The 13,365-nt window shown below is 48.2% G+C and overlaps 1 non-coding gene across 1 annotated transcript in view; it reads right to left on the bottom strand.

The window, feature by feature from the left end:
- The window catches only part of LOC123767912 (uncharacterized), an 87,419-nt gene extending 74,578 nt beyond the window's left edge, over positions 1-12,841 (bottom strand). Inside the window, exon 1 of the transcript XR_011223202.1 lies at positions 12,532-12,841. This is a non-coding gene — a transcript (uncharacterized protein). The remainder of the gene's footprint in view (positions 1-12,531) is intronic.
- Positions 12,842-13,365: the final 524 nt, after the last annotated feature.

The raw sequence follows: 13,365 nt of genomic DNA, 5'->3' as shown, positions 1-13,365 counted from the left end.
CTGACTCAATGGTGCTTACGGGGGTTGAGCTCTGGCTCTTTGGTCCCGCCTCTCAACCGTCAATCAAGTGACTGTTCTGACTCAATGGTGCTTACGGGGGTTGAGCTCTGGCTCTTTGGTTCCGCCTCTCAACCGTCAATCAAGTGACTGTTCTGACGCAATGGTGCTTGCGGGGGTTGAGCTCTGGCTCTTTGGTTCCGCCTCTCAACCGTCAATCAAGTGACTGTTCTGGCTCAATTGTGCTTGCGGGGGTTGAGCTCTGGCTCTTTGGTCCCACCTCTCAACCGTCAATCAAGTGACTGTTCTGACTCAATTGTGAACACTCCGTGGAAACTGGCATTTAGTTCCAAGGAAATTTCCTGCATGTTCACCTCCCTTTTCTTATAATCTAGTCACTTGGTCATTTACTGTAATTTCCATCTTATGTCTATATAATAGTTTGTTGTTTCTTTTCTTTGCAAGCAATATCATTTTGAAGTTTCTTTCAAATACTCTTCTTATATTAATGTATTCGACCGTAGTCGTGTTGCACCTGTACCGTGTTTTCTGTCCTTTGACGTCTGTATTCCATGAACAAATCCCCAAGAGCCGTGACGAGGGTTCGAACCTACGTCCGAGAGGATCCCAGACGCGCCTTAATCGACTGAGCTACGACATGGTATAAGAATTGCAACCGGGAAATCAACTTGACCTACCACGGATCCTGCAGCCTCTCCGAGACACAAACCAGGTTTTTACACAATTACCCCCATGCACCCGAAATGGTGCACCCATGCACCCATGGGAGCTGGTCGGCCGAGCGGACAGCACACTGGACTTGTGATCCTGTGGTCCCGGGTTCGATCCCGGATGCCGGCGAGAAACTATGGGCAGAGTTTCTTTCACCCTATGTCCCTGTTACCTAGCAGTAAAATAGGTACCTGGGTGTTAGTCAGCTGTCACGGGCTGCTTCCTGGGGATGGAGGCCTGGTCGAGGACCGGGCCGCGGGGACACTAAAAAAAAAAAAAGCCCCGAAATCATCTCAAGATAACCTCAAGATAACCTTGTCTATTCCCCTGACAATTTTGTAGGTGGTTATCATGTCTCCCCTTACTCTTCTGTTTTCCAGGGACGTGAGGTTCAGCTCCCTTAGCCTTTCCTCGTAGCTCAGACCTCTAGAGTTCCGGGACGAGTCTGGTGGCATACCACTGAATCTTCTCTAACTTTGTCTTGTGTTTAACTAGGTATGGACTCTAGGCTGGAGCTGCATATTCCAGAATTGGTCTGACATAGGTGGTATACAAGGTCATGAACGATTCCTTACTCAAGTTTCTAAAGGCAGTTATGTTGGCCAACCTAGCATATACCGCCGATGATATCCTTTTGATATGGGCCTCTGGGGACAGATTCGGTGTGATATCAACCCCCAGATCTTTCTCTCTATTTGACTCTTGCAGGATTTCACCTCCCAGATGGTACCCTTGTGTTCAGCCTGCTGCTCCCTTCGCCTTGTGTGTGTGTGTTCACCTCGTTGTGAGGTGAGGGGGAGAGGGACTGTGGTGAGGGAGAGGGGGCCGAGGTGAGGGAGTGGAGGGGTCGCGGAGAGGGCGAGGGGGGGCCGTGGCTGCCCCCCCCCCCCCCCCCCCCCGCCGATCCCCCCTTTCAGGTCGGTGGCGGAAAATGGCAGAGGGCAAGATTTTCTGTGGTGTCCTAATGAGGAAATATTGTGAGTTTTAAACTGTAGACAAGAAAATTGAACTTCGACTTAGCCATTATATATCATCCACACAATCTGAACTGGAGGCCATTCTGGCGTGTTTGGAGGAAGTGCGTCAAGACGACAAAGATGTTTTTGTATTTGTCGATAGCCGAGGAGCACTTGATTCCTTAAGTAGTTGATATCCTATATTCATATTCATAGTTGAGGTTTGTAAGAAAAGGATAAATAGGATACAGGTGGAAGGTTACAAAGTGAAATTCATGTGGATCCCATCTCATGTTGGACTAGTGCTTAACGAGGCACTAGATGACCTGACCTGGTCAAACGTGCCACATCAAAACCACAAGTTGACATTGAATGAGTTTCAACACTGAAACAAATAAGAAGCAAAATCAGAATTATTCAGGCACAGACAGACGTGGGGAGGAGAGGTATAATGTATGAGGGAAGCCAAACCATGCAACACTGCAGGTGTGTGTGAGTCAAAACACCAACATTTCACTTATGGTAAAAGGAGACATGCTTGGAGTGACTCTGTACACATGTTGGTCAGGTTTGGGTACAAATATTACAGGGAATATGGTACAGGTGTTAAGGATAATGACACCAGGTGTAAATTATGTGGCATGTTAAGGTCTCACACCCTCACCCATTATGTTAAGGTCCCACACCCTCACCCATTATGTTAAGGTCTAACACCCATTATGTTAAGATCTTACACCCTCATCCATTATGTTAAGGTCTAACACCCTCACCCATTATGTTAAGATCTTACACCCTCATCCATTATGTTAAGGTCCCATACCCCTCACCCATTATGTTAAGATCTCACACCCTCACCCATTATGTTCTTGATTGTCCGTTGATTAATGTATATAGAAACATTAAGAGAATAGCCTGGATGTGTCACAACGGAATGATTGATGATATTCTAGAGAGAGATATAAGAATTTTACACCAAGATTGTAACCTTTTGATGAATTGTCTGAATGTCTACTGCAAATTGTCTGTGAACCTGGTCGTTGGAATCTGTGTACCGAGTTTGCTTCCACTGCTCCACTTCCTAGCACCTCTATTTATCCCTTAGGTTCATTTAAATAATTTAATTTCCCTCTGTGTCCCCCCCCCCCTTATTGGTATACCACCCATGCAAATTTTGTATGTGGTGATCATGTCTCACCTCTTTCTTATCTCTTCTAATGACGTGAAGTATAACTCTTAATTTGTCCTTGTCACTCATCTCCTCTCAGCTCTGGTCTGCTTGCATACTTACAAGTAGCTGTCAGCATAGTGTCTGTGTAGCTGTCAGTATGGTGTCTGTGTAGCTGTCAGCATGGTGTCTGTGTAGCTGTCAGTATGGTGTCTGTGTAGCTGTCAGTATGGTGTCTGTGTAGCTGTCAGTATGGTGTCTGTGTAGCTGTCAGTATGGTGTCTGTGTAGCTGTCAGTATGGTGTCTGTGTAGCTGTCAGCATGGTGTCTGTGTAGCTGTCAGTATGGTGTCTGTGTAGCTGTCAGTATGGTGTCTGTGTAGCTGTCAGCATGGTGTCTGTGTAGCTGTCAGTATGGTGTCTGTGTAGCTGTCAGTATGGTGTCTGTGTAGCTGTCAGCATGGTGTCTGTGTAGCTGTCAGTATGGTGTCTGTGTAGCTGTCAGTATGGTGTCTGTGTAGCTGTCACATGCTTCGTTTTGAGTTTTACGAAGATAAGGATTCCACACTGGTGCCGCATATTCCAGAATTGGTCTGACGTACGTGGTATACAAGGTCTTGAATGATTGCGTGTTGCGCCATTTCTTTAAGACTGCTCCTATGCTGCCTTAGCATGGCATGATTTAGCTTATGACAAGTATGGTGCGCAGTGATGATTGTCAGTATGGTGTCTGTGTAGCTGTCAGTATGGTGTCTGTGTAGCTGTCAGCACGGTGTCTGTGTAGCTGTCAGTATGGTGTCTGTGTAGCTGTCAGCACGGTGTCTGTGTAGCTGTCAGCACGGTGTCTGTGTAGCTGTCAGCACGGTGTCTGTGTAGCTGTCAGTATGGTGTCTGTGTAGCTGTCAGTATGGTGTCTGTGTAGCTGTCAGTATGGTGTCTGTGTAGCTGTCAGCACGGTGTCTGTGCAGATGTCAGTATGGTGTCTCTGTAGCTGTCAGCACGGTGTCTGTGAAGCTGTCAGTATGGTGTCTGTGTAGCTGTCAGTATGGTGTCTGTGTAGCTGTCAGTATGGTGTCTGTGTAGCTGTCAGTATGGTGTCTGTGTAGCTGTCAGTATGGTGTCTGTGTAGCTGTCAGCACGGTGTCTGTGTAGCTGTCAGTATGGTGTCTGTGTAGCTGTCAGTATGGTGTCTGTGTAGCTGTCAGCACGGTGTCTGTGTAGCTGTCAGTATGGTGTCTGTGTAGCTGTCAGTATGGTGTCTGTGTAGCTGTCAGCACGGTGTCTGTGTAGCTGTCAGTATGGTGTCTGTGTAGCTGACAGTATGGTGTCTGTGTAGCTGTCAGCATGGTGTCTGTGTAGCTGTCAGTATGGTGTCTGTGTAGCTGTCAGTATGGTGTCTGTGTAGCTGTCAGCATGGTGTCTGTGTAGCTGTCAGTATGGTGTCTGTGTAGCTGTCAGTATGGTGTCTGTGTAGCTGTCAGCATGGTGTCTGTGTAGCTGTCAGTATGGTGTCTGTGTAGCTGTCAGTATGGTGTCTGTGTAGCTGTCACATGCTTCGTTTTGAGTTTTACGAAGATAAGGATTCCACACTGGTGCCGCATATTCCAGAATTGGTCTGACGTACGTGGTATACAAGGTCTTGAATGATTGCGTGTTGCGCCATTTCTTTAAGACTGCTCCTATGCTGCCTTAGCATGGCATGATTTAGCTTATGACAAGTATGGTGCGCAGTGATGATTGTCAGTATGGTGTCTGTGTAGCTGTCAGTATGGTGTCTGTGTAGCTGTCAGCACGGTGTCTGTGTAGCTGTCAGTATGGTGTCTGTGTAGCTGTCAGCACGGTGTCTGTGTAGCTGTCAGCACGGTGTCTGTGTAGCTGTCAGCACGGTGTCTGTGTAGCTGTCAGTATGGTGTCTGTGTAGCTGTCAGTATGGTGTCTGTGTAGCTGTCAGTATGGTGTCTGTGTAGCTGTCAGCACGGTGTCTGTGCAGATGTCAGTATGGTGTCTCTGTAGCTGTCAGCACGGTGTCTGTGAAGCTGTCAGTATGGTGTCTGTGTAGCTGTCAGTATGGTGTCTGTGTAGCTGTCAGTATGGTGTCTGTGTAGCTGTCAGTATGGTGTCTGTGTAGCTGTCAGTATGGTGTCTGTGTAGCTGTCAGCACGGTGTCTGTGTAGCTGTCAGTATGGTGTCTGTGTAGCTGTCAGTATGGTGTCTGTGTAGCTGTCAGCACGGTGTCTGTGTAGCTGTCAGTATGGTGTCTGTGTAGCTGTCAGTATGGTGTCTGTGTAGCTGTCAGCACGGTGTCTGTGTAGCTGTCAGTATGGTGTCTGTGTAGCTGACAGTATGGTGTCTGTGTAGCTGTCAGTATGGTGTCTGTGTAGCTGTCAGTATGGTGTCTGTGTAGCTGTCAGTATGGTGTCTGTGTAGCTGTCAGTATGGTGTCTGTGTAGCTGTCAGTATGGTGTCTGTGTAGCTGTCAGCACGGTGTCTGTGTATCTGTCAGTATGGTGTCTGTGTAGCTGTCAGTATGGTGTCTGTGTAGCTGTCAGTATGGTGTCTGTGTAGCTGTCAGCACGGTGTCTGTGTAGCTGTCAGTATGGTGTCTGTGTAGCTGACAGTATGGTGTCTGTGTAGCTGTCAGTATGGTGTCTGTGTAGCTGTCAGTATGGTGTCTGTGTAGCTGTCAGCACGGTGTCTGTGTAGCTGTCAGTATGGTGTTTGTGTAGCTGACAGTATGGTGTCTGTGTAGCTGTCAGTATGGTGTCTGTGTAGCTGTCAGTATGGTGTCTGTGTAGCTGTCAGCACGGTGTCTGTGTAGCTGTCAGTATGGTGTCTGTGTAGCTGTCAGTATGGTGTCTGTGTAGCTGTCAGTATGGTGTCTGTGTAGCTGTCAGTATGGTGTCTGTGTAGCTGTCAGCGTGGTGTCTGTGTATCTGTCAGTATGGTGTCTGTGTAGCTGACAGCATGGTGTCTGTGTAGCTGACAGCACGGTGTCTGTGTAGCTGACAGTATGGTGTCTGTGTAGCTGACAGCATGGTGTCTGTGTAGCTGACAGCACGGTGTCTGTGTAGCTGTCAGTATGGTGTCTGTGTAGCTGTCAGCACGGTGTCTGTGTAGCTGTCAGTATGGTGTCTGTGTAGCTGACAGTATGGTGTCTGTGTAGCTGTCAGCATGGTGTCTGTGTAGCTGTCAGTATGGTGTCTGTGTAGCTGACAGTATGGTGTCTGTGTAGCTGACAGTATGGTGTCTGTGTAGCTGTCAGTATGGTGTCTGTGTAGCTGTCAGTATGGTGTCTGTGTAGCTGACAGTATGGTGTCTGTGTAGCTGTCAGTATGGTGTCTGTGTAGCTGACAGCACGGTGTCTGTGTAGCTGACAGCATGATGTCTGTGTAGCTGTCAGCATGGTGTCTGTGTAGCTGTCAGCACGGTGTCCGTGTAGCTGATAGCATGGTGTCTGTGTAGCTGACAGCATGGTGTCTGTGTAGCTGTCAGCACGGTGTCTGTGTAGCTGTCAGCACGGTGTCTGTGTAGCTGACAGCATGGTGTCTGTGTAGCTGTCAGCACGGTGTCTGTGTAGCTGACAGCATGATGTCTGTGTAGCTGACAGCACGGTGTCTGTGTAGCTGACAGTATGGTGTCTGTGTAGCTGACAGCATGGTGTCTGTGTAGCTGACAGCACGGTGTCTGTGTAGCTGTCAGTATGGTGTCTGTGTAGCTGTCAGCACGGTGTCTGTGTAGCTGTCAGTATGGTGTCTGTGTAGCTGACAGTATGGTGTCTGTGTAGCTGTCAGCATGGTGTCTGTGTAGCTGTCAGTATGGTGTCTGTGTAGCTGACAGTATGGTGTCTGTGTAGCTGACAGCATGATGTCTGTGTAGCTGTCAGCACGGTGTCTGTGTAGCTGTCAGTATGGTGTCTGTGTAGCTGACAGCATGGTGTCTGTGTAGCTGTCAGCATGGTGTCTGTGTAGCTGACAGCATGGTGTCTGTGTAGCTGTCAGCATCGTGTCTGTGTAGCTGACAGCATGATGTCTGTGTAGCTGTCAGCATGATGTCTGTGTAGCTGATAGCATGGTGTCTGTGTAGCTGACAGCATGGTGTCTGTGTAGCTGACAGCATGATGTCTGTGTAGCTGTCAGCATGGTGTCTGTGTAGCTGTCAGCACGGTGTCTGTGTAGCTGATAGCATGGTGTCTGTGTAGCTGACAGCATGGTGTCTGTGTAGCTGTCAGCACGGTGTCTGTGTAGCTGTCAGCACGGTGTCTGTGTAGCTGACAGCATGGTGTCTGTGTAGCTGACAGCATGGTGTCTGTGTAGCTGTCAGCATGGTGTCTGTGTAGCTGACAGCACGGTGTCTGTGTAGCTGTCAGCATGGTGTCTGTGTAGCTGTCAGCATGGTGTCTGTGTAGCTGACAGCACGGTGTCTGTGTACCTGACAGTATGGTGTCTGTGTAGCTGACAGCATGGTGTCTGTGTAGCTGTCAGCACGGTGTCTGTGTAGCTGTCAGCATGGTGTCTGCTTTACGCTGCCTACATGAGGCCAGTCTTAGAGTATGCCACGCCATCATGGAGTCCCCACCTGAAGAAACACATAAGGAAACTGGAAAAGGTTCAGAAGTTTGTAACGAGATTCGTCCCAGCGTTACGATGGATGAGGTATGAAGAGCGCCTGAAAGAATTAAGCCTTACGACACACAGAAAAAAGGGAGAGGGGGGATATGATAGGAACGTATAAAATACTCAGGGGAATTGACAGAGTGGAAATACACGAAATGTTCACACGGAATAGTAACAGAACGAGGGGACATGGGTGGAAGCTGGAAACTCAGATGAGTCACAGAGATGTTAGGAAGTTTTCTTTTAGCGTGAGAGTAGTGGGAAAATGGAATGCACTTAAGGAACAGGTGGTGGAAGCAAACAACACGTTCATAATTTTAAAACTAGATATGATAGGGAAGTAGGACCGGAGTCATTGCTGTAAACAACCGAATGCTTGCAAGGCGGGACCTAAGAGTCAATGCTCGATCCTGCAGGCACAAATAGGCGGGTACAAATAGATGAGTACACACACACACACATACACACACACACACACACACACACACACACACACACACACACACATGTGGGGCCTCGTAGCCTGGTGGATAGCGCGCAGGACTCGTAATTCTGTGGCGCGGGTTCGATTCCCGCACGAGGCAGAAACAAATGGGCAAAGTTTCTTTCACCCTAAGTGCCCCTGTTACCTAGCAGTAAATAGGTACCTGGGAGCTAGTCAGCTGTCACGGGCTGCTTCCTGGGGTGTGTGTGTGTGTGTGTGTGGTGTGGGGAAAAAAAAAAGTAGTTAGTAAACAGTTGATTGACAGTTGAGAGGCGGGCCGAAAGAACAAAGCTCAACCACCGCAAAAACACAACTAGTAAACACACCAGAAAGCAGAGAGGGATATCAGAGAACCAAGAACGAGTATGTTAGTGTGAGAAGAGAAGCTGAGAAAAAGTATGAAAATGATTTAGCTAATAAAGCCAAGACTGAACCAAAACTACTACAGAGTCACATCAGGAGGAAGACAACAGTGAAGGAACAGGTGATGAAACTTAGATCGGGTGAGGACAGGTACACAGAAAATGACAAAGAGGTGTGTGAAGAACACAATAAGAGGTTCCAAGAAGTCTTCACAATAGAACAAAGAGAGGTCACTGCGCTAGGAGAGGTGGCAGTAAACCAGGCGTCCTTGGAAGGGTTCGAAATTACAAGAGATCAAGAGGTCAAGAGGCACCTGTTGGATCTGGACGTGAGAAAGGCTGTTGGCCCGGACGGAATCTCGCCATGGGTATAGAAAGAGTGTGCAGGAGCACTTTGTTTGCCACTCTCCATAGTGTATAGTAGGTCACTGGAAACGGGAGACCTACCAGAAATATGGAAGACGGCTAATGTAGTCCCAATATACAAAAAGGGTGACAGACAAGAGGGACTGAACTACAGGCCAGTGTTCTTAACTTGTATACCATGCAAGGTGATGGAGAAGATCGTGAGAAAAAATCTAGTAACATATATGGAGAGAAGAAATTTCGTGACAACCCATCAACATGGGTTCAGGGAGGGTAAATCTTGCCTTACAGGCTTAATAGAATTCTACGATCAGGTGACAAAGATTAAGCAAGAAAGAGAAGAATGGGCGGAAAGCATTTTTTTGGACTGTCAGAAAGCCTTTGACACAGTACCTCATAAAAGGCTGATGCATAAGCTGGAGAAACAGGCAGGAGTAACTGGTAGGGCGCTCCAGTGGATAAGGGAGTACCTAAGCAATAGGAAGCAAAGAGTTACGGTGAGGGGTGAGACCTCAGATTGGCGTGAAGTCGCCAGTGGAGTCCCACAGGGCTCTGTACGAGGACCTATCCTGTTTCTGATATACGTAAATGATCTCCCAGAGGGTATAGACTCATTCTTCTCAATGTTTGCTGACGACGCCAAAATTATGAGAAGGATTAACACAGAGGAGGACAGCTTGAGGCTTCAAAAAAACCTGGACAAGCTGCAGGAATGGTCGAACAAATGGTTGTTAGAGTTTAACCCAAGCAAAGGCTATATAAAGAAGATAGGTGTAGGGAGCAGGAGGCCAGATACAAGGTATCATTTGGGAGATGAAATACTTCAAGAGTCAGAGAGAGAGAGAGAAAGATCTGGGGATTGATATCACGTCAGACCTGTCCCCGGAAGCTCATATCAAGAGGATAACATCAGCAGCATATGCCAGATTGGCTGACATAAGAACGGCCTTTAGAAACTTGTGTAAGGAATCTTTCAGAACTTTGTATACAACATATGTCAGACCAATCCTGGAGTATGCGGCACCAGCATGGAGTCCACATCTTGTCAAGGATAAGACTAAATTGGAAAAGGTTCAAAGGTTTGCCACCAGACTAGTACCCGAGCTGAGAGGTATGAGCTACGAGGAGAGACTACGGGAATTAACCCTCACGAATTGATAGGGTAGATAAAGACAGACTATTTAACACAAGGGGCACACGCATTAGGAGACACGGGTGGAAATTGAGTGTCCAAATGAGCCATAAAGACGTTAGAAAGAATTTTGTCAGTGTCAGAGTAGTAGACAAATGGAATGCATTAGGCAGTGATGTGGTGGAGGCTGACTCCATACACAGCTTCAAGTGTAGATATGATAGAGCCCAGTAGGCTCAGGAACCTGTACATTAGTTGACTGACAGTTGAGAGACGGGACCAAAGAGCCAGTGCTCAACCCCCGCAAACACAACTAGGTAAGTACACACACACACATCCCCAAGAAGCAGCCCGCAGCAGCTGTCTAACTCCCAGGTACCTATTTACTGTTAGGTGAACAGGCCCACAAGGGTGAAAGAATATCTGCTCACTTGTTTCTGCCTCTGCCGGTGATCAAACCCGGGCCCTTTGAACTACGACCCCAGAGCGCTATCCACTCAGCCGTGAGGCTCTGTAGACAGTGAAGGATGTGTTTACTCACCTAGTTGTGCTTGCGGGGGTTGAGCTCTGGCTCTTTGGTCCCGCCTCTCAACCGCCAATCAACTGGTGTACAGATTCCTCAGCTTACTGGGCTCTATCATATCTACATTTGAAGCTGTATATGGAGTCAGTCTCCACCACATTACTGCCTAATGCGTTCCACCTGTTAACTACTCTGACACTGAAAAAGTTCTTCCTAACGTCCCTGTGGCTCATTTGAGTACTCAGTCTCCACCTGTGTCCCCTTGTTCGCGTACCACCAGCGTTAAAAAGTTTATCCTTATCAACCCTGTCAATTCTTCTGAGAATTTTGTAGGTCGTGATCATGTCTCCCCTCACTCTTCTGTCTTCCGGTGTCGTGAGGTGCACCTCACGCAGTCTTTCCTCGTAACTCATGCCCCTTAGTTCTGGGACTAGCCTAGTAGCATACCTCTGAACACTTTTACCGGCTTCATCTTGTGCTTGACAAAGTACGGGCTCCATGCTGGGGCCGCATACTCCAGGATTGGTCTTACATATGTGGTGTACAAGGTTCTGAATTATTCCTTACACAGGTTCCTGAAGGCAGTTCTGATGTTAGCCAGCCTCGCATATGCCGCAGATGTAATTCTTTTTATGTGGGCTTCAGGAGACAAGTTTGGTGTGATATCAACTGCTAGATCTTTCTCTCTGTCCGTTTCATTAAGTACTTCATCTCCCATTCGGTATCCTGTGTCTGGCCTTCTGTTTCCACCGCCTAGTTTCATAACCTTGCTTTTACTCAGGTTGAACTTTAGTAGCCATATGTTGGACCATTTATTCAGTCTGTCTAGGTTATCTTTTAGCCTCCTACTATCATCAACGTGTGTGTGTGTGTTTGTGTGTTTGTGTGTGTGTGTGTGTGTGTGTGTGTGTGTGTGTGTGTGTGTGTGTGTGTGTGTGTGTGTGTGTGTGTGTGTGTGTGTGTGTGTGTGTGTGTGTGTACTCACCTAATACTCACCTGTGTGTGTGTGTGTGTGTGTGTGTGTGTGTGTGTGTGTGTACTCACCTATTTGTACTCATCTAGTTGTGCTTGCGGGGGTTGAGCTCTGGCTCTTTGGTCCCGCCTCTCAACTGTCAATCAACTGGTGTACAGATTCCTGAGCCTACTGGGCTCTATCATATATACACTTGAAACTGTGTATGGAGTTAGCCTCCACCACATCACTTCCTAATGCATTCCACTTGTTAACTACTCTGATACTGATACTCTGATACTCTGATACTCTGATACTGATACTCTGATACTCTGATACTCTGATTCTTCAGCAGCTTTGTTTAGTTAGTTTAAATCTATGGCCTCTGGTTCTCGAAGTTCCAGGCCTGAGGAAGTCTTCACTATCAATTTTATCGATTCCCGTTACTATCTTGTACGTAGTGATCATATCGCCTCTTTTTCTTCTGTCTTCTAGTTTTGGCATATTTAATGCCTCTAACCTCTTCTCGTAGCTCTTACCCTTCAGTTCTGGGAGCCACTTCACCTAGTTGTGCTTGCGGGGGTTGAGCTCTGCTCTTTCGGCCCGCCTCTCAACTGTCAATCAATCAACTGTTACTAACTATTAACTCATTTTTTTCCACACACACACACACACACACAGAGGAATCTGTACACCTGTTGATTGACGGTTGAGAGGCGGGACCAAAGAGCCAGAGCTCAATCCCCGCAAGCACAATTAGGTAAGTACACACACTGGAAGCAGCCCGTAACAGCTGTCTAACTCCCAGGTACCTATTTACTGCTAGGTAACAGGGGGGCATTAGGGTGAAAGAAACTGCCTAATTTGTTTCTGCCATCACCGGGATTCGAACCCGGACCCTAGGATTACGAGTCCAGAGCGCTCTCCACTCGGCTATCAGGCCCCTGTGTGTGTGTGTGTGTGTGTGTGTGTGTGTGTGTGTGTGTGTGTGTGTGTGTGTGTGTGTGTGTGTGTAATTACCTAAGTGTAGTTACAGGATAAGAGCTACGCTCGTGGTGTCCCGTCTTCCCAGCACTCTTTGTCATATAACGCTTTAAAACTACAAAGTGTGTAAGTGTGTGTGTGTGTGCGTGCATGTGTGTGCGTGTGCGTGCGAGGTATGCTTCCTTACCTTAGGAGAGTGCAGTTTTTTTGGCGAGTATATTACATGCCGCTGGTGCCTGTGGTAGAAGGGTAGGGGAGTGCCTTACCTTGGTGTAGTGCTGCTTGTGGCGTGCCGTGGCGGCTGTGGGGGCGGACGTCAGCAGGAAGATGGAAGGGGCGACACTGTGAGCGTGTGTCTTGGCGAGCGGGCTGAGAGCGACTGGCGGCAGGCGGCCGGCTTGGGCGGCAGCGACTGTGGCGGCAGCGGCGGCAGCAGCGGCAACGACGGCGGCGCTGGGAGGGGAGAGAGAGAGAGAGACAGGAGGAGGGGGGGTGTGTTCCGCGGCTGGCTGGCCGAGGGGAGTGTGGGAGGGACAGAACGGGACAGAGAGAGGTTCGTCTCTCAGTGTATCATACCACTAAATGTCTCCCCCGTCCCCCCGCACCGGTCACTACTACCCAATGAGGTGACACGCAAGAGACACAGACATGCGGGTAGAATGACTCACATCTCACACAGACACCCAGACAGACAGACAGACAAGAACCAGCTAGCCAGCCAGACAGAGACAGCCAGATGTTACCAAATAGTTGCCAGAAGGGCCACCTACCCCTTCCAGATCCACCACCTACCCCTGCCACATCCACCACCTACCCCTTCCAGATCACCACACTTCCAGGCCTGAGAGATCTCCCAGACGAGAGACGCACCACACAAACACAACACATCGAGTAAACAAATATACGAGAACTCGCTAACGAAATGGACAACAAAGTTAGAGAGACAGAGAGAGTGGAGAACAATTAGGGTCTTGGTGAAGGGAAGTGTGCGAGGCACGGAAGCGAACACGGGTGAGGAGGCCATGACGAAGCCTAACAAGAAGAAAGGAAGGATACACTATGAAACGCAAAAAAGGAAAAATGAGTTATTCATTCACAAA

The sequence above is a fragment of the Procambarus clarkii genome, chromosome 58 (assembly GCF_040958095.1).
Source record: "Procambarus clarkii isolate CNS0578487 chromosome 58, FALCON_Pclarkii_2.0, whole genome shotgun sequence".
Taxonomy (NCBI): domain Eukaryota; kingdom Metazoa; phylum Arthropoda; class Malacostraca; order Decapoda; family Cambaridae; genus Procambarus; species Procambarus clarkii.
This window is presented reverse-complemented; position numbering and strand designations above follow the sequence as displayed.